The 26,295-nt window shown below is 39.4% G+C and overlaps 1 long non-coding RNA gene across 1 annotated transcript in view; it reads right to left on the reverse strand.

Annotated features, from left to right (window-relative positions):
* Positions 1–26,137, reverse strand: part of LOC122234610 — a 56,677-nt gene extending 30,540 nt beyond the window's left edge. Inside the window, exons 1-2 of the long non-coding RNA XR_006212455.1 lie at positions 26,011–26,137; positions 21,613–21,718 (exon numbers count right to left, since the gene is read on the reverse strand). This is a non-coding gene — a long non-coding RNA (uncharacterized LOC122234610). The remainder of the gene's footprint in view (positions 1–21,612; positions 21,719–26,010) is intronic.
* Between the last annotated feature and the right edge of the window lie 158 nt (positions 26,138–26,295).

Here is a 26,295-nt window from a genome sequence, read left to right on the forward strand (position 1 = left end):
GGCTCAGTCGGTTGAGCGTCTGACTTCAGCTCAGGTCATGATCTTGTGGTCCGTGAGTTCGAGCCCTGCGTCGGGCTCTGGGCTGATGGCTCAGAGCCTGGAGCCTGCTTCCATTCTGTGTCTCCCCCTCTCTCTGCCCCTCCCCCGTTCATGCTCTGTCTCTCTCTGTCTCAAAAATAAATAAAACGTTAAAAAAAATAAAAAAAATAAAAAAAAATAAAATAAACTATTTGTATTGATAGGACAAGAGGGTGGGATTTGTGTGCCCAGAAAAAGGCCATGACAAGGACTGATGTACAGCAGTGAGAAAACAGCAGTAGGAATAATAAAGGGTCAAAAGTGAAGCAGGCAATAAGAAAGGCCAAAATTGACTGCACAACAAATCTGGCTAACAGAGAACAGTGCAGGAAGACAATGTAAAATCAGACTCAACAATAAGAGTAAGAAAGAGAAAAACTCTGACGCAGAAAGAAGCAGATTTAAGTGAAATTCCAAAGCATTTCCTTAAAGGCTTACATGATTTTGAAGACCTGGAAAAACATAAATATTTATTCGGGAAGAGCAAGAACTTGAGCATAGAATACAAATTCTAAGCCTAAAACAAAACCAAAAAGAAAAGTTTTCAATTCGCAAACTCATTTGTGTTCCTTCTTTTCATTCACTAGTGGTTTTCTTTGTTTCGCTTTTGTAAGGGGCCGCCGCTTTCCCACAGCAGCAGGTGATAACTGGTCCTCATGTTCCAAGAGTGGCCCACAAAAGTCTGTTTAACTATTAAAACTGTACATTCACAGTAATGCTGAGAATCGGCCTGAGTTCTGAATCCTGGGAGAAACGAGTGACAAGAGAACAGGGGAAGAGAAGCAGAGAAAGGAAGGGCCAGGAAGAGAAAGGGGAAAAGCAAGGAAAAGAATGACAAAGGAGGGTTTCCTCTTGTCTTGAGCAGATGCCCCGCTAAGTGTTAGGAAGCTATGGGGCTCACACTCAAGCTCCAAGTTGCCTGCTGATGCCCTTTAACCTTTTTAGGCAGATGTGATTGAAATTTTAAAAAGTATGAAGGAGGGATATTTTGTAGCAAGGTTCTTCAAGGACAGATCTTCCTAGTCATTCCTTCTTACAGCCTCCTTCCTCCTGTACTTCTCTGAAGGATCCAGTGTGTGTGGTTTTTTTTTTTTTTTAACATTTACCTATTTTTGAGAGGCAGAGAGAGACAGAATGCGAGCGGGACAGAGGCAGAGAGAGAGGGAGACAGAATCTGAAGCAGGCTCCAGGCTCCGAGCTGTCAGCACAGAGCCCGATGTGGGGCTCGAACCCACAAACTGAGCCCATGACCTGAGCTAAAGTCGGACACTTAACTGACTGAGCCACCCAGGTGCCCCTAAAGGATCCAGTGTTTTGATGTGGGACTTCCTGAGGGTCTTGGCATACAAGGGTAGGGGCAGTTGTTCATAAATTTGAAGCTTATGAGATAAGAATTACCTAATAGAATAAAATAGTTTCTTTGATTGTATATAGAGAAGTGGTATTATAAAGTATAAATGAAATACAGATGGAGACTAGTTAAATCTTTTAATATGGAGAAGTACTCACAATGTAACACAGCCTAACACCCTGCGTCCATTGGGTGAAAAATTGTGTGATATACTCAGAGATCTGTAAGGGACGTGAGAATTTAGGGATGTAGATACATGACAGAAGTTTAGAAAAAACATGGAGAGTCATCTTGGAAATTAAGGTATGGAAAGAGTCAGGCAATGGAAAAGATATAAAAAGCAAAAATGGTGAGAATTAAGTCTGACATTTGCCTAGGCAAGAAAACAAGATTAGTCAAACTATGAAAAAGAACTACTCACAGAACACAGAAAGAAAATGAAAAAAGGCTACAAAACTCCCACTGATTAGACAATTTGAAAGACAATTGTTAAAAACTAAACTAAAAAGAATAAAAGGCTGAGACAGAAAAAATAACCCTCAAAAGGATACAAAAAGTATTTAAGTTGTCAAGGTATGTATTATAATTATAGGAGAAATAAATACATCTGTAAGAAGATTAGAAGAGATTTTTTTAAGGCATAATTTCCCAATAAAGGGCCTTCTTATTGGTGACATTTCGGGGCGGGGGGGGAAATATCTCCAAAAGGACAATGAATGATCATATGGTGAGTTTTGGTTGAATTTTTTTTTTTTAACGTACTGCTTCCTCCAGGGTCATTATGCTTCTAAATTGCATAGATAAAGAAAATAGCTACAAATGAAAGTTTTTGCTTAGTAATGTTCCTTATTTTTAGCTGTTCAGAAGTTATTTTTATTCACCTTCAAAAGCTCAGCAATTTTTTGATTTATCATAAACAGCATTGAATTGAATACTTTATTGCATGCAATTACAGGATACCTACACCTAGAAGACAGAGTTAACAAAATACAGAGTTAACAAAACCAAGTTCAAGCCCCAGCCCCGTCACTTAGGAAGAACGTTAAGCAGAGTAATTGAAACCCTATTCCTTCACCTTTTTATAAAATAAAAGTCTTGAACGGAAGAAAATTTATGAACTCTTAAGTCCCTTCTAGGTATGTTTATTATTCTCTAAAGGGTAAATTAATGTTTAACTTACTCTAAATTATTATTGCAATCTTGTCTTCAGGATGGTTTTATAAATGCCTGATTTTTCACTAAGATTTATTGACAGCCTAAAATAATCCAAAATTTATAGGTAAGAAGAAAGAGGATAAATGGATTATGGCTTCAGAGGCAGTATTTCTTCCATTATATGGAGGAAAATAGTTGGATATCATTACAAAACTTTAAGCACAGAAATTACATTAAAAACATGCAATTTTATATTATTTAATATGCAATATATGTTAGTATATTAACATGTGAATAGCTAATTAATGTTAATAACAAATTGGTATTAATCATAGTTAAAAAGATGCACAAATGCGAAATAATCTCCACAGTGACACTATGTGATTTTTGCTCCCATTATCATTATTTTACAGATAAATGTAAAATAATTTACTCTGAGGCTTAGAGATATTAAGTAACTTATCCAAGATCATACAGATTTTAAGTAGAGCCCAAAGCCGTTTACTGCCAAAAATGGGATATCGTTGTATATACAATAATATTTTGTGACTTGCTTTTTTAAAGTTAACGCATCCTATGATTCTTTGTTTATAAATTCACCTCAATAGCTTCATTTGTAGGGATTACATGGTATTCCATTGAAGGAATTACTGTATTTACACATTTTCTTGTTTGAAGGCATTTAGTTGGTTTCCAAGTTTTTACTTCTTGTGTGTGAATCCTTGCACACATCTTTAAATATTACTCGGAAAACATTTTTAGATATAGAATTGCTAGGTCAAAAGCCATTGAGTATTTTTAAAACTTTTTATATTACTAACCATGTATTTCATTTTATTCTTTTACATGTAGTTTCGCTCCTTTGAAGTGATCTAAGAGGTTGTTAATTAAACCCTCTGTTGTTTGTTGTTAATAGTTCCTTTTGTGGTTCTTACTCTGCCACTTAAAAGAGAAATTCAAGTAGGTGAAGAGATATTTCAGTACTTCCCAGGAGATAAAAGGATAGGAGGAGAAATTTTTGTTTTCCTCATCTTTTGTGGAAAATTACAGAAACTGACAGAGAAAGTACAGGAAAGAAATTGATTCCCTCCATGGGTGTAGTACTGGGACTGAACAATACAGAAGAAAAATGAAACATTAAGCCTAAGTACTTTGATACCAAGCCTTCTTATAACTGGAGAAATCTTGCTGTTTACCCAATATTTTTTAAAATCCTAGATAGTCAGAATAGAGGTTTCTTGGGGCAGGACTTGGGTTAGGATAAAAATGCATCTAGCTTAAGATCTGTGTACTTTATAGTGTGTATGTCACGCCTCCAAACAAACCATCTCAGATTCTTGGCATCACGTAAACCAGACGTCTAGGGTCAACGGGATTTTCATTTCACTTCCAGGTATTTTTACATGCTTTTACTATTATTTAAATCTACTACATATTTAGGCAGTAAACACATAAACACAGTAAGTCAAACTCTGGCAAGCTGGAAGACTTGTTTTTCTTCTTCTAAGTTTGGATGAATGCCCCATTTTAATCTCTAACAGATATTTAGGTAGCCTCCATATTTTTTGCTATTGTGACTCCTTGTACATAATTTTTTGTGTGTATCTTTAATTATTAACTGAAGATAAATTTCCAGGAAGCTGCCTTTCAGTGATCCGAAGAGGAGATGACATATGCCACCCTAGTGCTAACAGTTCCTCAGAAGTTAAATGGGGCACAACATATCTCAAAAGAAGAAGACTGATCAAACACTGTTTAGACCACTTGAGCCACCTCAGAAAAAAGGGCTCAGAATAGGGGCGCCTGGATGGCTCAGTCAGTTAAGCGTCCTACTTTGGCTCAGGTCATGATCTCACTGCCTGTGAGTTCGAGCCCCGCACGGGCTCTATACCGACAGCTTCGAGTCTGGAGCCTGTTTCTGATTCTGTGTCTCCCTCTCTCTCTGCCCCTCCCCTGCTCAAGCTCTGTCTCTGTCTCTCTCAAAAATAAGTAAAAAAAAAAAAAAAAAAAAAAAAAATTTTTAAAAAAAGGCTCAGAATATAGCACTATCTCATCTTTAAAAAGTATTGGGGGTGGGGCGCCTGGGTGGCTCAGGGGGTTGGGCATCTGTCTTCAGCTCAGGTCAGGATCTCCTAGTTCATGGGTTGGAGTCCCCCGGCAGGCTCTGCGCTGACAGCTCAGCACCTGCTTCAGATTCTGTCTCTCTCTCTCTCTCTCTCTCTCTCTGCCCCTTCCCCACTCACACTGTCTCTCTCTGTTCTTTCAAAAATGAATAAATTAAAACAATATATTGGGGGTGCCTGGGTGGTTCAGTAGGTTAAGCATCTGATTCTGGATTTCAGCTCAGGTCTTCATTTCAGGGTTGTGAGTTCAAGCCGCACGTTGGGCTCTATTCTCAGCGTGAAGTCCACTGCATAAATATATAAATAAGTAAATAGGGGAACCTGGGTGGCTCAGATGGTTGAGTGTCCGACTTTGGCTCAGGTCATGATCTTGCGGTTCACAAGTTCCAGCCCCGTGTCAGGCTCCGTACTGACAGCTCAGAGTCTGGAGCCTGCTTCAAATTCTGTGTCTCCCTCTCTCTCTCTGCCCCTCCCGCCCCTCTCAAAAATAAATAAAAACACTAAAAAATTATTAAATAAGTAAATAATAAAAAATATTGGAGTGTGGGGCGCCTGGCTGGCCCAGTCAGCAGAACATGTGACTCTTGATCTCAGGATCATGAGTTCAAGCCCCACATTTGTCACAGAGCTTACTTTAAAAATACAATAAAATAAATACAATATTAAAAAAATACAATAAACTATAAATACAATAAATTGTAAAAAAAATACAATAAAATAAAAAATATATATTAAAAAATTTTTAATAAAAAATATTGGAGTTTCGAGTAACCCAAAAGAGAATAGTAAGCATGCAGATATTGTACTTCTCCTAAGCATAGCCAGCTAAAATTTCCCTTTCTAGAAAGTCAGTCTCAGTCTTCACATTTTATCGGACGAAACATACAATTTGGGGAATTTTTCAAGATCTTAGATGCTTTAGAAAAAGCGTTTATCTAACTCCTGATAAAAATAAAAATGCACTTCTCATGATCAGCTACATGATGATACATAAATCAAAATCCAAGCTCTTTTTTGATTTGGGCTGTATTGTACAGGCAGTATTTTTGTATTGCTGAGTAATTACTTGTTTGCAGGTGTGTTTGCTTTAATATTAGACAGAACTGCTTTCTCCCTATCCTTCAAAAACCCATCCCTTTTGTTTTCTAGAACCTATATTTTGGTTGGCAAAGCAACTCAAGCCTCCGCCTGCATTCACATTTCTCCAGTGTCTCAGTACAATAGTGCAGACATTTGTTTGTGAACACAATCTTGTCAGATATCTGTATTTTTGGTTGGAATCCAGTTCATCTGTTACAATTTAGTGATGTTCTAAGCTTTTACTTCCATCTCTTAGACCCTAAAATGACTTCATGTCTTGGCTGAGCTTCAGAGTCTCAGCATACACAGACAGATCCAGACTTTCTCATTCCCCTTACCATGCTGGGCTGTTACCAGCAGTTTCTGGGGCATGAAAAACATCTAAACTGGCAAACTTCAGAAAAAGCAGGGTTTTTTTTTTTGTTTTTTTGTTTTTTTTCAGGAATATCTTGCTTCATTGTGACAAAAGGCCAACCTGTTCCCCTGTCTAAAATATGCAGTGGAGTTATTTTAGCTTCCGGAATTTTCCATTCTGAGTAAGATTTTATATTGAGAAAAAGGAAAAAAAAAAAAAAAAGAAACCACAAAAAACAAAGTCCTATCAACTCTCCAAAACTTAGTAATTGTGTGGTACTGGATCCTTGCAATCTTTACCTAGTTAAGTGCTTAGAATGCCCTTAGTCAAGCTTGTATCTCTCTTCTCCCCCCAATCAGCCTGGCAGAAAAGGATTCTTCTTTGCAGAAACTAAACAACCCCGGGGGGGGGGGGGAGACCTGTATATGCCAGCATTTATAGGCCCTATCAGTGACAAAGCCAGCCAGCTTGAAGCTTCATCGTCCTGTGATGCTTTCCATGCATCAACCTTCTCTGGAAACTAGTATTTCCAAGTAGCTAATTTTTGCCATATTCTTTAATATGAACAGACAGCTAAGGAACCAGACATTTGGAGGAAAATCTCCAAAATGAAAGACAGAGACCAAAGTGAACAACAGTTGGGGGGTGTAGGGATGGGACAGGGATAAGGAAAGTGATAGAAAGAGTCACAGAGTAGGAAGAAAACTTAACAACTAAGAATAGCCTCAGAGAGGAGCCCATACAACACATGCACAAAAGAATGTCCCCTTAAAAACGGGACAGACAGCAACAGACTTTAGAAATTAGAAGGGGGAAAGCAAATTCAGTACACGAGTTTGAAGACAGAGTTGAAGAAATCTTTCAGAAATTAAGACAAAAAAGACAAAGAGGTGAAAATATGAGAGAAAAGACAAGACAAAAACAAGATCAGTTCAGGAGTTTCAACACATGAACAATTTAAGTTGCAGAAAATGAAGAGGAGGAAATTATGAAAACCAAAACCCCAAAACATCCCAGCTTAAAAGGGGCTGAGTTATTAGGCACTATGCTGAGTAACAACAGATGAGAAAACATTCCGTACCAAGATATATCATTGTGAAATTTCAGAAGACAAAGTATGAGGAGAATATTTTAAAAGCTCACAGAGATTAAAACAACGGTGAGGTACTATTATACCGGCCAGCATCCAGAGCAGAGCAGTCACTGACAATACCAAATACCGACGATTTGGAGCAGTAGGAATTCTTATTCATTGTTGGCGGGAATGCAAACTGGTACAGCCACTTTGGAAGACAGTTGGGCAATTTCTAACAAAATGAAACGTACTCTTACTATATGATCCAGCAATTACACTCTTTGGTATTTGCCCAAAGGAGTCGAACACTTAACATCCACACAAAAACCTGCATATAGAAGTTTACAGCAGCTTTATTCATAATTGCCAATACTTGGAAGCAATCAAGATGTCTCTCAGGTGAATGGATAAACTATAGTACATCCAAACAAAGGAAAGTGATTCAGTGCTGAAAAGAAATGAGCTATCAAACCATGAAAAAGACAGGGAGGAATCTTAAATGCATATTACCAAGTGACAGAAACCAATCTGAAAAGGCTACATACTGTATGATTCCAACTACGTGCTACTCTGGAAAAGACAAAACAAAGAAGACAGCTAAAAGGTCATTGCTTGTCAGGGGTGGTGGGGGAGGGGAAAAGAGGGATAACTAGGTGGAGCACAGAGGATTTTCAGTGCAGTGAAAATATTCTGTATGACGCTGCAATGACGGACACGTGTTATTATACATTTGTCCAAACCCACAGAATGTACGACAACAAGAATGAACCCTATGAACCCCATGTAAACTATGGATTTGGGGTGATATGATGTGTCAATGTAAGGTCATCAGTTTTAACCAACTCTGATGGGAGATGTTGATAATGGAGAGGCTAGGCATGGGTAAGAGCGGGAGGTATATGGGAAATCTGTGTACCTTCTCCTCAATTTTGCTGTAAAACTTAAACTATTTTGAAAAAAATGAAGTCTTTTTAAAAAAATCTAAAAAACAAAAACCTTACAGAGAGGAAAAACAGACCTCGTATAATGGGATTGAAAATCCCAATGGCATCAGGGTTCTCCATAGCAAAATTGGAAGCTTAGAGCAAATGAAATAATGCCTCAATATCCAGAAGGGAAATGATTTCCAACCCAGAATTTTGTTCCCAGGTAAACTACCAATTAAATGTGAGGATAGTAAGGCTATTTTTAGCCGTTCAGTAATTTTAAATATTTGTATCCATCTTATCCACTGGATGATATAGAATTAACATATGATCTAGTATTTCACTTCTAGGTATGTACCAAAAGAATTGAAAACAGATTCAAACAGATACTTGTACACCAATGTTCATAGCAGTGCTGTTCACAGTAGCCGAAAGATGGAAACAACCCAAGTTTCTATCAACATATGGGCAGATAAACAGAATGTGGTAGAGAATTACAATGGGATATTTTTCAGTCTTAAAAATAAATGAAATTCTGATAAATGCTACAACATGGATGAACCTTGAAAACATTATGCTTAGTGAAATAAGCCAGACACAAAAAGATAAATACGTATGATTCTTCTTATATGAGGTACTTAGAATAGGCAAAATATAGAGAACAGAAATGTATAGCAGAGATTACTAGGGGTTAGAGGAGAGGGAATAGAGAGTTATTGTTGAATGGGTACAGAGTTTCTGTTTGGGATGATGGGAAAGTTCTGGAAATGGATAGTGATGATGGTTGTACAACATTGTGAATGTTCCTTTTTTAAATATTTTTTATTAAAAAAATTTTTTTTAATGTTTATTCATTTTTGAGAGACAGAGAGAGACAGAGCATGAGCGGGGAAGGGGCAGAGAGAGGGAAACACGGAATCTGAAACAGGCTCCAGGCTCTGAGCTGTCAGCACAGAGCCCAACGTGGGGCTCGAACCCATGAACTGTGAGATCCTGACCTAAGCTGAAGTCGGACGCTTAACGGACTGAGCCAGCCAGGTGTCCCAATGTTCCTTTTATTAAAATAAAATTTTTAACGTTTATTTATTTTTGGAGAGAGAGAGAGAGAGAGAGAGAGAGAGAGAGCGTGAGTGAGCACAAGTGGGGGAGGGACAGAGAGAAAGGAAGACACAGAATCTGAAGCGGGCTCCAGGCTCTGAGCTGTCAGCACAAAGCCTGACACAGGGCTCAAACTCACAAACCATGAGATCATGACCTGAGCCGAAGTTGGACACTCAACTGATTGAGCCACACAGGCACCCTGTGACTGTTCTTAATGTCACTGAATTGTACACTTAAGAATGATTAAAATGGTTAATTGCATGTTATGTATATTTTATCATGATAAAAAAAGTAAAGCTTGTAAAAGGAAGACAGTGTGGTCATAGAAGTCTACTTGGCATTACCATATATTCAGGGTTTTTAAGAGTATTCAGCAGTTAATATTAGCATAGAATATCTCCTGAGTTTTAATTTACAAAATATAATAACATTGCATAAGGCGAAGGAAACAATCCTGTAGTCATGTGGGCTCAGTGGAGACGTCTAGGAAGGTACACTAGCAGGTTATTATGATGGGGGAAAGACTGGGGTCGAAGAAATTGACTCTACTCACAGCTTTAAACTTTGTAGTTCATTGCTTGTTTTCCCAATCTGTAAAATGGGATAAGTAATAGCTGCTATCTCATTCAAACTGTTGGAGTAAATACAATACTGTTCATGTAGTACAGTCAACTTCCTGGAAGATGTTTTACACGATCTTCACATCTAGTGTCATTGTGTTGGGTAAATTGACAAAAAAAAAAAAATGTCTTGAGTGTTTTGCTTAAAACCGGAAAGCTATTCTCCCACTCCATACAGAGAGATATGGAGTGTTATGTTTGCGTGGTAGGGGTTTTATTGAACGACTCAGGATGTTGGATTTCACAGGCTTGTTCTAGTATTTAACACGTCTTTTATTAGTCAGTTAGAATCTCTTATTGTTTGGAGAGATGTTTGGATAGCCAGAAAACACTTCTTCAAAGTTCTAATGAGAGGACAATATTCTGCATGTGCACGCAGAGAATGAGGGAGACAGAGACTCCCAAGCAGGCTCTACACTCAGCGTGGAGCTTGACACAGGGCTCAATCTCAGGACCACTCACCACCTGAGCCAATTATCAAGAATCAGATGATTAGGGGTGCCTGGGTGGCTCAGTTGGTTTAGCGTCCGATTTTGGCTCAAATCAAGATCTCGATCTTGTGGTTTGTGGGATCGATCCCCTGCATGGGCTCTCTGCTGTCAGCACAGAGGCCACTTCAGATCCTCTCTCCCCCTCTCTCTGCCCTTCCCCTATTCGTTCTCTCTCTCTCTAAATAAATAGGCTTAAAAAAAATTAAAGAATCAGATGCTTAACTCACTCAGCTACCCAGGTGCCCTGAGATGACAATATTCTTAAACTCATTGAGCCCATTTCTTCATCTGTAAAATGAAGATGTGCTCTACACCTTGTCTACTTGACAGGCTTGTTTTGAGGATTTGATGAGGTCCTTCTATTCATTTATTCATTTGGTGACTATTCACCATGGGCTTATGAGCTATGCGGCATACTGAGAATATAATGCTCAGCAAGAGAGAGATGGTTCACACCTTCCCGAAGCCTCCTGTTAAGTGGGATAGCTAACGTATATATGAAGTATAAAGAACATTGCCTAGCACCTCAGTAGATGTCAATAAATATTAGTCTCCTAACTGTGATGGTTAATTTTATGTGTCACTTTGACCAGAGTATGGAGTACCCAGATATTTGGCTAAACAGGATTCCTGCTAAGTCTGTTAAGGTGTTTCCAGAAGAGATTAGCATTTGAATTAAACTGAGTGAAGCAGATGGCCCTCCCCACTGTGGGTGGCACCATCCAATCCCTTGGGGGCCTGAAAAGAACAAAAAGGCAGAGGAAGGGAGAATTCGCCCTCTGCCTGACTGCTAAACCTGAACATTGGTTTTCTCCTGCCCTTGGACTAGGACTTACATACACCCCTAGTTCTCAGACCTTCAGACTTGGACTAGAATTTATACCAATACTTTCCTTGTTCGCAGGCCTTTAGACTCAGACTAGAACAATACCACTGGCCTTCCTGGGCCTCGCGCTTATAAATGGGGGACCACTGGGACTTCTCAGCCTCCAAAATTGCATGAATCAATTCCTTATAAATAAATCTCTTTCCATAGTGGGTCGTTTTTGGTAAGCAGAACCGGGTTATACATATACCTGGTCCCTTATTTAGTAGGGACATATTGCGCAGATTTATGGCAATCCTAGGCCATTGCTACTCATTCTGTAAACACAGCAGTCATTCTTCTGTTCTAGAATATAGAACTTGAGTGAGAGAGAGCAAGTGATTCAAATGATCTTCCCTAGAGAGCAGGGAAATGCAATTTTATGCCCAGACCAGAGATGATTCAAAAGTTTACCAAAGTCCTGGGAACTTAAATTGTCGGCAGGGATAATATTGGTGTTCATCACTGTCTACTTATTTTCTATTTAAAGAGTTTTATCTCTCTAGTAGAGGGGGTTGGTTTAATAGAGTGTCAGAGGAAATGTTGAGTGAATGTATTGATTGAATGTATGATGATAAATGGGGGCAACTTATCTCCTAATCTTCCTCCAGGTTTGCCTAGCTGAGGGTGAATAAAATTATTTTTAATATAGCCAAGAAGGTCTTTTCTCATTGCCTTGGGATTGTGGTATCATACATGTGCCGGAATGACTTCTTTTCCAGAAAAAAAAGTAAGAATTTGTAGATTGGCACCAGGTGGAAGATATTTTCACACATGTTTCTTTATGCCGGAATGTCAAGTTCCATCATTCAGCTAGGAACAATTAAGTTATGCTAGGATAATAGTTAAGGAAGGAAGGAAAGAAATACACACACTGTTCACATACCAAATACGACCACAGTTTACAGAGAAGATGGTCATAATACCTCAAGGAGGAAAGCAAGGATCTTCATTACCAAAAGCAAGAAAAGGTTTCTGTGGCACTGCCACACATTTTGAATGCAAAACAGAAGCCACCTGAAGGGACAGGAGGCATGAGACTTCAACAAAGCAAATACATTTTATGTCAGATGGCATCCTCCCCGATGAAAGATTTCTGGAAAAAGTGATACAGAAGACAGCGTTCTTAGTATTGCGCACCACTCCCTTTTGCTTGCTTGAGGCAAATGCAATGCTGAAAAGGTTTTTACTCTGATGCTCTAACAAGAAGTACACTTCTGTCACATCCAGAGTGACTGATAATGCTCAGGCCTACCCATTACTCCATTCAAATAATAGGGTTTACTTGCTTTTAAGGTCACTTGCACTATAATGTTGTTATTGTCCTTCTGCTCTGCAGTCTTATTTTCACAGAGGATTGGGAGAAAAAGAGAGGGGCATTGGGCAGCACTCATTCATGGGCATAAAGCCACTGTCACTCTTTCCCTGCGGTTTTAAATGTTCTTGCCCGTGACAGACATCCATGGAACAGAGGGGTCAGTGGGAAGTGAGGCTTGGGTTTTTCCAGAGGGATCCAACAGCAACAACAACAGAAATTCACTCCTGGGGATTTTTTCCTTGAGTTAAAAACCGGGTGGAAATACTTCAAGAACATTTGTATCTCAAGAAAGCTGGTGGTGCTCGAAATAAAAACACCATAGATTACAGAGTGGTAGGAGAAGGTTTTTAAACCAGAATTTCACTAAATTTCTAATTTCAAATTCCATTAAATAGTCAGCCACACCTCAAAAGCGGTCATAAAAAAGTTCATTCAAATCTGAAAACAAAGAATCACTTCTTTCTAGAGGATGTAGTTTAATCTGTATTCTGTCCCGTCACTTTTATAGAAGGAAACACATGGCCTCAAACTTTGCTTTCTGGCTATGATAATTTCCTATTATAGGTTTGTCTTTAGTTAGTTTCCAAAAATCTCATATGCTTAAGGTTTTGGAGCCATGTAAATTTCTGTTCTATAGCCTCATTTTCACAGATTGGTAGAAAAAGAGAGATGAACTGGGTAGCCTGAAAAAAATAAAGGCTTTTAATGAATCTGAAATAGTTTGGGAAATTCTAAATTGACTATTGTTGTTGCTGTTGTTTTTGTTGAAACAACAAAATGAGGAAGCTTAAAATAGTTTGTTGTTTTCAAATAATTTTTTTGTTGCTGTTAAGTAAGCTCTATCACCAATGTGGGGCTCAAACACCTGACCCCAAGATCAAGAGTTTCATGCTCCACTGATTGAGCCAGCCAGGTGCCCTGGGAAGCCTCAGATAGTTAATAAAGCACCGGACTCCTGGGTTCTAACACTGTGTAGCTGTGTGACATTAGGCAAGGCACCATACTTCTCTGGACCTCTATTTATTTGTAAAATGGTATCTTCGACTACAGCATCTCTAACTATATAAATGTGTGATATATATGTTATATATATGTGTATATGTTATATATATGTTATATATATCACACATTTATATATGATATATATATATATAAATATCATATATAAATATATATATATATGTATGATATATATAATTTTGTATAATTGAATAGGAGAACTATGTTTGTCTGTAAATATACGTATCTCCTGAAGCAAGGGTACATAGCAATCAATGTAGGCTCTGGAGCAATGTCCTGCTTGCCTCCTGGGCTGATTCTGCCTCCTTTGTTTAATTTTAATTTTTGAATTCTAGGGTCCAATCAATGATTATCTGTTGCATTCACTTACCCTATCTCTTGACCCTCCCTTGTTCTATAATTTCCCAACCTTTTTTGGTTTGTTTCATGATACTGACATTTTTGAAGCGTTCAGGCCAGTTGTTTTGCAGAATGTCCCTCATTTTAGATGTCTCACTGTGTCAGGCTTAAACATTTTCGGAAGGCATATTATATACATATTGTTGTATCCTCAGTGTATCACATCAGAGGCATGTGATGTCATAACTGGTGATGCAGTGTTTGATCATTTGCTTAAGGCAGCAGTTACCAAATGTCTGCAGTGTGAAAATTCCCCTTCCCCATAAAGTCTCGTGAGAGGGACACTGAGACTTTATGAATATCCTGTTTCCCAAAGGTTTTGGCACCCATCACCAATGGTGGCTGTAAAATGACTGTGTTTTGACAGTCCTCTATAAAGGTGAATTGGGATAACTCACAGAACTCTGGCAGAATGGAGGAAAGAATTAGTCAGTGTGGACTTGGCCACAGATAAATCCTGGCATGTGTGTTTGTATTTGTGTGCAGTGAAGGTAGAGGTACAGAAACTGACATGCTGTTAGAATTTTAAGCACTATTGGGGCACCTGGGTGGTTCAGTTGGTTAAGCGTCCAACTTTGGCTCAGGTCACAGTCTCGCAGTTGGTGAATTGCAGCCCCACATCGGGCTTTGGGCTGTCAGTGCAGAGCCTGCTTCGGATCCTCTGTCCCCATCTCTCTCTGCCCCTCCCTCAGCGGTTCTCTCTATTTCTCTCAAAATAAATACACTTCAAAAAATTATAAATTAAAAAAAAATTTTTTTAAATGTTTATTTATTTATGAGAGGGAGAGACACACAGAGCACGAGCAGAGGAGGGGCAGAGAGAGAGAGGGAGACACAGAATCCGAAGCAGGTTCCAGGCTCTGAGCTGTCAGCACAGAGCCCAATGTGGGGCTCGAACTCACAAGAACCATGAGATCATGACCTAGGCCAAAGTCGGATGCTTAACCAACTGAGCCATCCAGGTGCCCCTATAAACATTTTTTAAAGCAGTATTAAGTGAAGACTAAGGTTGGAGTCCCTAACATGGGGAATACAAGAAAAGTAAACTTTTATCAGGTGTTGAGTGGAACAAACACACTCTACTGTTTCTGTCTTTACAATTTTTCCATAGTATGAGACAAGACCTAAAGCTTGAGAAGAATGGCACATATAATACAAATAATATATAAAATCTTTCTTTTATTTATTTTGAGAGAGACAGTGGGGGAAGGGTAGAGTGAGGGGGGGGAGAGAGAATCCCTAGCAGGCTCCACACTGTCAGCACAGAGCGTGATGTGGGGCTTAAATTCACAAACTGTGAGATCATGACCTGAACCAAAATCAAGAGTTGGATGCTTAACTGACTTAAGCCACTCAAGCGCTCCTCCTTCTTACTTTTTATGGTGAGTTACCTCTTCCTTCTTTTTTTTCCCCACCTTATTTTGGTCCCATTATATATTTGGTTATAATATCACCTTATTTCTGTTACGTGAGATTAAGTTATTATTAATAAGAAATGCAATTAGGGGCACCTGGGTGGCTTAGTCAGTTAAGTGTCTGCCTTCAGCTCAGGTCATGATCTCACAGTTGGTGGGTTCAAGTCCAGTGTCTGGCTCTCTGCTCTCAGCACAGAGCCCTCTTGAGATCTTCTGTCTTCCTCTCTCTCTGTCCCTCTCCCAATTGTGCGTGCTCTCTCTCTCTCTCTCTCAAAAAAAAAAATAAACATTAACAAAATTTTAAACATGTAATTAGAAATTAATAACATAGAAGGAAAAGTTGGCAATAGATTTCACAGGTCAGGAAGTGCTTGATTCCATGTGATCAAACCAAACTAACAAAGAATCTGAGCATGCCTCTGTTTTTATCATGAAGAAATGTACCACAATGTGTTTCTATTTGTTTTCTTCATGTTTCTCTGATTCGTGGCACTTATTTTCAACAAAAGCAGAATTCTATACTAATGTGTAAGACCAGTTATTAATGGCAGAGAGAACAAAACAAATATTGCAATAAAGAGAAAACATTCTGCATTGAGGAGCAAAAATAAATAATAATGGCAATAACCATGATGATGATCAAGAATGTTAATGAGCTTTGATAAAAGATCCTGGAAAGCAAGGTATTCTAATAAGAGTACAATACTGGAACAGAGAGCATGGAAGGTGAGTTGTGCAGGAAATTACATCTGAAGTGGCAAGACCAGTCTGGCGTAGGAAATGAAGAAGTAAGACCATGGAACAATACATCCCATGTATTCAAGCAATAGACGTAACAAAGTCTGAGCAAAGATTTTTTTGCTCTGCAGAATTATACTAACATATGTCTTCTTTCTTATCTTTGTGTTTCTCTAATTTATCAGATGATTCGAACTCAAAGCAGGCAGAACAATGTTTTACTATGATGTCAGTGTTTTAGGAAAAAGAGCCAGAAATCTGAAAAGTAAGCTTTTTGCAAATACAAAGATGTCATTGTTGCTGCTGTTGGGCTTCTAGAATAACTGTATGATTGTTAATTATGAAAATAGATAATAATAGTGGATACAATTTGTCTTTGAATAGGAGTGCTATGCCACTAAAACATGCACAATAGAGATTATAGGAACAATCAACAAAGTGCAGGATATTAGAAAGACTTACTTTTAAGCTGCAATATAGCTAAAATATACTGTTAAGAACCCCAAAATATCTCATGAATGAATATTAAAATAGTCATATTTTATTGGCTTTGTATAAAACTACCTACAAGTGGGAGAACCTTTTCAAGCCCTTTTTAAAAAATACTTTTGCAATTTGCTGGAGCAGTGATTTCCTTTCTTTTTTTCTTTGAGCTACAGTGGCTAATCTGATTTTGGTGTTTCAGTAATTATGCCAATTAATGTGTGCTGAGAGTAATTTCATTTGTTGAAATGGATACCAGGTGAATATGTAATTAGTAGAAGGTTGTCTCTTTAAGATTTTGTGTGCCACGATAGGGAAGAGTAGAGTCTCAAATATAAATAATTTCTAGTTAGTGATCAAAACGATATCCAGTTTATATCCTGACAATTGAAATTAAATTCTGATTTCTTCCCACCTCCTCCTACCAATCAAAGACACATTGTAGGGTGAACAACTGTCCCAGTTCATGGAAAATGGTCCAAGTTTTGGCACTGAATGTCATCTTGAGAAACCCGTTGATTCTGGGCAAGCCAGGTCAGTCACCTCATATCCACATCTTATTTGAAAAGAGATATGATACTCACAAAGTTTTATTTATAATAAAATTTAACATATAGAAAAGCAATTTAAAAAGAAATTTCCATCTATATTACTACTAAAATAAAGCAACAGTATATGTTGTTGTGTTCCTTCTAAAGTTTATACAGACTATATAACAGTTCTAAAAACAATTGTTGTCACAAGGTGTGTGCAATTCTGTTATTAGTTAATAAAATCGATATCCTTACAATATGGATTTTAATAAATTCTTAAAATTCCATGTTATAAAGTACTTAAATATAGGACATTTCATTTGTTTCATTGCGGGACATTTGTTGTTTTTATTTTTTTCTCCCCTATTATAAATGATAATGCTGTAAATATCTTTGTGTATGTAATATTCATTTTTTAAATTAAAGAAATAAAACCTATGGTAAAATTATATTGACAACATATAAACAGTTTAAAATATCAATATTTTCTTCTAATAACTAGTTTCTTATCAATTACCCTGCTACTTAAGTAACCGTTTCATGAAAAATCCTGGTAATATGAGCCCATCCTAGAAACTGGGTGACATTCTTTATTTGAATAGTTGAAACAGTATGTTTATTTGTTTGTTCTAAATATCAAGAATTTTTATCATACACGAAGATTTTCCTTTTTTTAGGATCTTTCAAAAGGAAAAAGGCACTTGAAAAAAAATGAGATCACTGATAATCATACTTCATAGGAAACTCTCCTGTGTTCCAAAATTGAGAGAGGCACTGAGAAGTTCAGAAATGATACCAACTCATTTTTAAACACAGATGCTTGGTAGGAGTCCATTTTAATACTAAGTATGGCCAAATCAACTGTCCTTTGAGGCTTAATTTTAGGATTTCTGAAGTAGATACATGAAAATCCAAAAATTCAAGTCTTCATCTGTACTGCAAGACACAACAGCCCAAGACTACAAAATCTAAACTCAAATACGGGAAGGATAAATCATCAAACCACTTAAATTTATTGATTATCTGCTACTTCCTACCCAGTCCCTATCCTATAGAGTTTACCAAGTGACAAGAAAAAGTCACAGGATGTGTATATAATAACAAAATAATAAAAGAATAAGTTCTATAACAGTGTTGTAAGAAAAGGAGGTCCTGTCTCCTTGTGCACCTGTGTTATTTACAATGACAAAAAAACTACAAGCCACTTGTAACATCATTCTAGACATGTCTCTCAGGCAAGAGAAACAAAAGCAAAAATAAACTATTGGGACCGCATCAAAATTAAAAGCTTCTGCACAGCAAAAAAAAAAAAAAACAACCAACAAAACTAAAAGACAACCTCCTGAAGGGAGAAGATATTTGCAAATGACATATCCGATTAAAGGGTTAGTATCCAAAATGTATAAAGAACTTCCACAACTCAACACCCAAAAAACAAATAATCCAATTAAAAAAATGGTCAGAAGATATAAACAGACATTTCTTCAAAAACATCCAGATGGCCCACAGATACATGAAAAGATGTTCAACATCACTCATCATCAGGGAAATGCAAATCAAAACAACAATGAGATATTACCTCATACCTGTCAGAATGGCTAAAATCAAAAGCTCGAGGAACAACGGGTATTGGCAAGGAAGTAGAGAAAAAGGAACCCTTGTGCACTGTTGGTGGGAACAAAACTGGTGCAGCTACCGTGGAAGACAAAATGGAAGACAAAAAATTAAAAACAGAACTACCCGGGGCGCCTGGGTGGCTCAGTTGGTTAAGCGGCCGACTTCGGCTCAGGTCACGATCTCGCGGTCCGTGAGTTCGAGCCCCGCGTCGGGCTCTGTGCTGACAGCTCAGAGCCTGGAGCCTGTTTCAGATTCTGTGTCTCCCTCTCTCTGACCCTCCCCTGTTCATGATCTGTCTCTCCCTGTCTCAAAAATAAATAAAACGTTAAAAAAAAAAATTTAAAAACAGAACTACCCTATGATCTAGTTATTGCACTACTGGGTATTTACTCAAAGAATTCAAAAACACTAATTCAAAGAGATATAAGCACCCCTATGTTTACTGCAGCATTATTTACAAGAGCCAACTTAGGGGAGCAGCCCAGGTGTCCACTGATAGAGGAATGGAAAAAGAAGATGTGGAATATTAGTCAGCCATTAAAAAGAATGAAATCTTGCCATTTTTAGTGACCTGGATGGATCTACAGTATATAACTCTAAGTGAAATAAGTCAGTCAGAGAAAAAGACAAATATCATATGATTTCCTCATATGTGGAATTTAAGAAACAAAACAACCAAAGGAGAAAAAAAGAGACAAAACAGAAAACAGACTGTTAAATATTTTATTTTATTTTTTAGAGAGAGAGAAAGAGACAGAGTATGAGCGGGGGGAGGGGCAGAGAGAGAGGGAGACACAGAATCCAAAGCAGGCTCTAGGCTCTGAGCTGTCAGCACAGAGCCTGACATGGGGCTCAGGCCCAGGAACCATGAGATAATGACCCGAGTCAAAGTCAGACACTTAAACAACTGAGCCAACCCAGGCGCCCCTCTTTTTTTTTTGTTGTTTATTTAGTTATTTTTGTGAGAGAGAGAGAGAGACAGACAGACAGACAGAGAGACAGAGAGAACACAAGTAGTGAAAAAGGCAGAGATAGACATACACACACAGAATCAAAAGCAGGCTCTAAGCTCTGAGCTGTCAGCGCAGAGCCTGATGTGGGGCTCAAAGTCAGGAACTATGAGATCATAACCTGAGCTGAAGTCAGATGCTTAGCCGACTGAGCCACCCAGGCACCCTGGAAATGTTCTATTTCTTAAGCTACTGAGAGAGTGCATGATTGTTCAGTATATTAATCTGAAATCTATAATAATATTTAAAATATACAGAAATTAAAATACCATGTAAGTAGAGAAGAGACTGTTAATTCTGAATGGAAGTAGTGATTGGAGTAAGTTCTTTGGATGAGTTGGTTTTGATGGATAAATGGCTCTTGATGGGTAAGGAGATATTCAGTGAGTTCGGATGGCAGGAAAGAGATTCTGGGCTGATGCACTAGCATGGGCAATGGCATGCAAGTCTTCTAGGCAAGAGCTTAGCTTAGGATACGTAGAAATATGCTGTAGGAAAGGAGGTTGATGACATAACTGGGACCAGACTACAAACGGCCTTGAACACAGAAATGTAAAATAACTGTTATGTTCTATTTTATTACTTGTATTTTTTTTTAAGTTTTATTTAAGTGATCTCTACACCCACAGGGCTCGAACTCATGACCCTGAGATGAAGAGTTACACACTCATCTGACTGAGCCAGCCAGACACCCCGATAATTATTATGTTTTATAAATAGAAGGTTGCAATTAGGTCTGGGCTATAATTTATTATATTCTTCATGCAATTCCAAAGGATTGATAATTTTTCAACCAGGATGTTCTCTATTCTGAATCTGGTCATTTTAGATCTTCATTGTTCTTCAAATAAAAATGAAAACAGGGTGCCTAGGTGGCTCAGTCGTTAGATCATCTGACTCTTGATCTCAGCGTCGTGAGTTCAAGCCCCATGACTTGGGTGTGGAGCCTACTTAAAAAAAGGAAAACACGGGGTGCCTGGGTGGCTCAGTTGGGTAAGCTCAGGTCATGATCTCACAGTTCATGAGTTCAAGTCCTGCATTGGGCTCTGCTCTGATGGCACGAGACTGCTTGGGATTCTGTCTCTCCTTCTCTCTGCCCCTCACTTGCTCGTGCCCTCTCTTTTTCTCTCTCAAAATAAATAAGTAAACTTAAAAAAAATGAAAACAAAAAAATCACAATTCATCACAAGTCATCTACCAAATCCAATATAGAAATTGTTCCTCAGGGTTATGATTTGTAATAAATACAGACATCTTCCATTAGTACCTTTAAAAAGTCATTTAGGGGCGCCTTGGTGGCTCAGTTGGTTAAGCGTCTGACTCTTGATTTTGGCTCAGGTCATGATCCTATGGTTTGTGAGTTCGAGCCTCATGTCAGGCTTGGGGCTGACTGTGCAGAGCCTGCTTGGGATTCTCTCTCTCTCTGTTTCTCTCTCTGCCCCTCCCCTGCTTATGCACTCTCTCTCTCTCTCTCAAAATAAATAAGTAAACATTGAAAAAATTTTTTACATTCATTTAAAGTTTTTTCTTGTGATCATCCATCAATTTCCCCATCTGACCACGTCAAGTAGAGCCATTGCCCTGAAAAGGGACAGGAAGACTGGTTAATTTTGTGAAAATCTAACGTTCATTAAAATTTGTCAGAACTAGGGCACCTGGGTGGCTTAGTCGGTTGAGGGTCTGACTCTGGCTGAGGTCATGATCTCATGGTTTGTGAGTTCAAGCCCCACATTGGGCTTGCTGCTGTCAGCCTGTCAGTGCAGAGCCTGCTTTGGATGCTCTGTCTCTCTCTCTCTGCCACTCCCCCTCTTGAGCTCTCCCCAAAATAAATAAATGTTAAAAAAAGTTGTCAGAACTACCTTTTCATAAGATCATCATTTGGTTACCAGCAGATATCTTGCATTGGCTTCACACGGCAATGTCTGAAGACTATGGGTTGATCGATGTGTCATTCATCACGGGCACCTGTAGAGAGGACCAATGTTTACTGTACAATATTATGGAAAGCAGCACAACATTCAGCAAGTTGAACCACACATTTCATCCCCTCACTGTTTTTGAACATTAAAACTGCAGTTTGAAAAACAACTTCCAATGCAGAAAAAAAATTAAAACAGCAGGTGATAATTAGGGCAAACTTACAACAATGTTCTCGCTGATGGGTTGTCAGTTAATGCAAGCTATCACTTCTCCCCAGGAATACTTATTACTAAAAACAACTTATGAGGGTTAAAGAAGGGATAGTAACTGTGTTATTCTCCTTGTTTGCTCATTTGGAAATGGCATAAAGATAGATCCATTAACCAGCTCTGTACCTTGTCTCAGGGCAGATTCACATGCAAAAAAGCTGAAAGTTATAAACGACCAAAACATAAACCTTAAGCTGCCTTGAGTTAAAAATCAATCTTCCTAATAAATTAAATTCAAATATTATATACTAGTATGTAATATCAAGAAGGATGTATTCATAATTGCCGTGTTGGCAGAGTGCAAAGTGCAAGACATCAGAGAGATATAAAAATTTAGTAATTTAGAAAATCCGGTACCAAAAATATCTCTCGCTGCATGGAATGCTCAGAGTTTAGTTCAGTCATCAAGCTAGAATAGTATTCTCTGACTAGTCAAGGTTGAATGTTCAAGATATAGTTTGAGTATTAATCATTGTTTCAAATAAAAGATTGCACAACTGGAGAGGCTCTCGTGCGTTAAGTATTTTATTCCGGAACACACATGTAAGTTTTTCCCTTTGTGTTTTCCAGAACCACTTGAGTGTCTTCCCTACTAAACAAGCAACCTCTTATGGAATTATTTCTTTAGCTTTCCTCTTTATCAACTACAATCTTTTGGCAGAGAATTCACCTAAGCTTTTGCTGATATGAATCATGAGCTCATTCAAACTGCCCATTACAAGTTTAAAGCTTTATCTTTCATTCTGCCCAGTAAGAAATCTGATGATACATTATGGTTTATTTTCATTTACTATACAGTGTTCCATTGTGTGTTCACACTGTGTAGTATTGTGTGAATAAACCATCGCTTGTTTATCCATTTTACTGTTGATGAGCATTTGGATAGTGTCATTAATGCACGAAAAAATATTCTCTAGATACTTCTATGTATACAAGCAATACCCTCTACACTTACCCATAGCATTTTATATTTTTTGAAGTATAGTATATGTACAGAGAAGTGCATATATCATAGTACAGCTTGATGGATTTTTTACAGACCGAACACATGTGCAACCAGCACCAAGCCCAAGAAACAGAACATGATCAACTCCTCAGAAGCCCTATATATGCCCCGTCCCAGTCATTAGCCCCCCTTCAAAGGTAACCACTGTCCTAACTTTTATAGCATAAATGAGTTCTGCCTGTTGTTGCACAACACATACTCTGGTGTGTCTTGTTCTTTCACTTAGCATTATATTTATGAGCTGCATGTATGTTCCTGCATTTGGAAGTAAATTGTTCATTCTCAGTGATGTACGGTATTCTATTATGTCAATACATCACCAATTATTTACCTATTTTACTGCCAGTGAACATTTCGGTCGTTTCCAGTTTGGGGGTTACTATAACGCTCTGAGCTGTTGAATAGATATGTTTTGATATATACATTTGACATGGGTATATTCCAAGGAAAGGAATTAGTGGGCCATACAGTGTTCATATGCTCAACTTGAGTAGATATTGCCAGTTTTCCAAAGAACTATATACACAGCATTTGATTTCTTGAGGAATCATTCTGAGGAAGGCATTTCAGCATAACCATTTAGAGAACAGGTTATGGAGTCACCCATACCAGATTCAGCTTACCATGAAAAAGCTCTGCTATCTAGGCTTACCTTCTTAAGCCTCAATGTACTCAACTGCAAAATAGGTATAACAAAACCTTTCTCAAAATTCGTGAGAATTAAATGAGACATTATAACTTAGAACAGTGCCTGGCACACAGTAAGCACTTAGCTTATTATATGATGGTTATTAATCATTACAACATTAATCATGTTGCTCTTACAACATAGATGATATGGAGAATTAGAAACAGATATGAGCAACATAATCCACAAACAATTTTAATTCTCTGATGGAAGAAAATTGAAACTCTGACCCAAAAGGCATTACCAATTCCAGTGAGCATTGCACTTGGACCCTGAAAAAAAATCATTTAAACATTATCCCAAAATGCATTTGCAAATTACTCTTGCCAGAGGCAAGGTTCTTGGATGCAGTGCATTACCATCCATTTTTTTTCCCTACCAGACATTACTCTTTAAAGACAGGACTGCCAAGGGCTACTCTGGAAAGTCACTAATATTATACTTTTTATTATATTTGGCAATTTCACACCTTCCTCAACCCAACCCCCAAAGTCGTGAAAAGTGACTGTAATTGCAAGTTCTTAGTTTTCAATGAAAATTATCAGTATCTAAAACATCTTCCATATTCCTAAAAACCCTAAAAATGAACCCAGATCCTTCCTTTAATGACTAAGAACCTGCCCGTTTTTTGTAGGAGCCAACTTGATAAACTCAGCGTGGATTTCAGTAGTTGCTGGGACAGCATCCTAGAGGTTAACACAAAAGTTACACTCTGTACGGAGGCACTGTTTTAGTTAATTGCTCCAGAGGGCAGCAAACTCAGTTATGCTAGGTAGGAAATTTTGGAAGGTGGAACCATGCTCCTACTACATTGAATCAGATCCTATATGTATCAGCCACTTCTCTCCAGAAATTAAAGCACACCATTTACTTGAAAAAGATATTTTTTGAGAAGGCCTTTCAGCTAGACCGTGAAGGGAACTTTTTGAACATCTAATTGAAACTCTTTGATTTACAGATGAGAAAAATAGTCATTTAAGAGTCTTGCCTAAGGTCAAATGCTCTGTTCCCTGGGCAGGCAGAAAGCTCGTCTTATCCACAGTTCATTGGTTGCTCCTCTCTATTCTTGCAACTTGTTTCCCACCATCCTCCAGTCCTGCCCCCCACCTCCATTTCATAAAGACCCAGAAAAGGGGATGCCGAAGGGGTGTGACTTATGGGAATGACCATTAAATTGTCATGATGAGTGAGGCTGCAAGATGAGTGAGGCTTGCCTGCCAGAAAGTAAGGTCCAAGGAGGACCTTCTATGTTTTGGGTTCCCAGCATGTAAAACTGTGCCTGGTACACAGCAGGCCCCGATGATTGTTAAACGAAGAAATGAATGAATGAATCAACCAATCTTGGGTGCATCAGGTTGTCATGTGATTTTCTTTACCACCTCTTTCCAGTAGTACTAATAAAACTACTGGAAAAATTTAGTAAAGAACAGAAAAGATGTGCAAAGCGTCTAGTACCAAGCCCGACCCATTGTGAGCAATTTAACAATGTAAGCTTATTTCCTTTTCTTCCTCCCCAAGTGTAATAAGATACTGGAGGCTAAGGGGTGATGTGCCACATTACTTATGTGCCAGACACAAAGCGACGTGGGTAGCTAACACGTTGGTGAGAAAGAGCTGTCGGCGTCTTTCTGATCCGTACAGATCAATGCCAGTGCCCCGAAAACCGCACAGCTATTTTACCTAGAGAGGCTGGTCTCTTTTGTTGATCGATTCTGGGCTGCAGTCAACTCTTTAATACAACTTTTTATAAGCATCAGCTACATTTCTGCGAAAGGAGGGGCAGTGATAGGAAAAAGAGAACCCCCCTCCGCCCCCCACTAAAGGAAGCCGACCTTGGTAGGGACTGCATTTTGCATGTCCAACGGGTCCTCGGGCTGGGGCAGCCCGGTCCCTTCCAACCCCGCCCCCTCGCCCGCGGCGGCTGCCGAGGTTCAAGTTCGGCCCCGGGCGCACCGCCTTGCGCTTCCCGCTCCGCAGCCGCCCGCGCGTCCCAAGAGCCCCCGCACGAAAGCGAGGAGGGCCCAAAGGTCACACGGGCGCGGGGTCACTCGGTCACGCGTTGTGTTACCACGTGGGAGAAAAGTTTCCAACTCCGGCCGTAGGGCCTCTCGGGGTCTCCCAGCGGAGCGGAGGCCCGCCCTTTGGCACCCGCTCCCTTTTCTGTCGCCTTCAGTCGTGCCCCCCTCCCGGGGAAGCCCCCCCCCCCCACTCCACCTTGTGTCCCTTTCCAAAAATTCCTCCTTCCCTCGCTGCGCAGGTCGCCCAGAAAAATACTCTGGGAGCCTCCCAAGTAGGCTGCCCGGGAGCCTCCGCCGGGGCCTGGGGTAGGGGGTCGAGGGACAAGTGTCCCGAAGAGGCTGCGGGGCGCGCGGACCTGGGAGCGCGGAGTAGACAGGGGACAGCGTCCCGCACGCGTCCGCGGTGCGGTCGGCAGGATCACCTCTCGGCTTCCACACCCTCGCGCGCCAACTCTGCCGGGCCGCAGCCGACCCCACGCGGGCGGCCCCCTCCACGCCCCCGCCCGGCTCCCCACTCCCGGCTCCCCTCCGCCCCCAGTGCGCAGGCCCGGCCGCCCCAGCGCGCATGCCCTGGGCTCGCGAGCGCGGCCAGCCCCCAGCCTTTAGCTTTCTACACACTCTACAACTGGGGAGGGGGCGGG

This window comes from Panthera tigris, chromosome E3 (genome assembly GCF_018350195.1).
Source record: "Panthera tigris isolate Pti1 chromosome E3, P.tigris_Pti1_mat1.1, whole genome shotgun sequence".
NCBI classification, from domain to species: domain Eukaryota; kingdom Metazoa; phylum Chordata; class Mammalia; order Carnivora; family Felidae; genus Panthera; species Panthera tigris.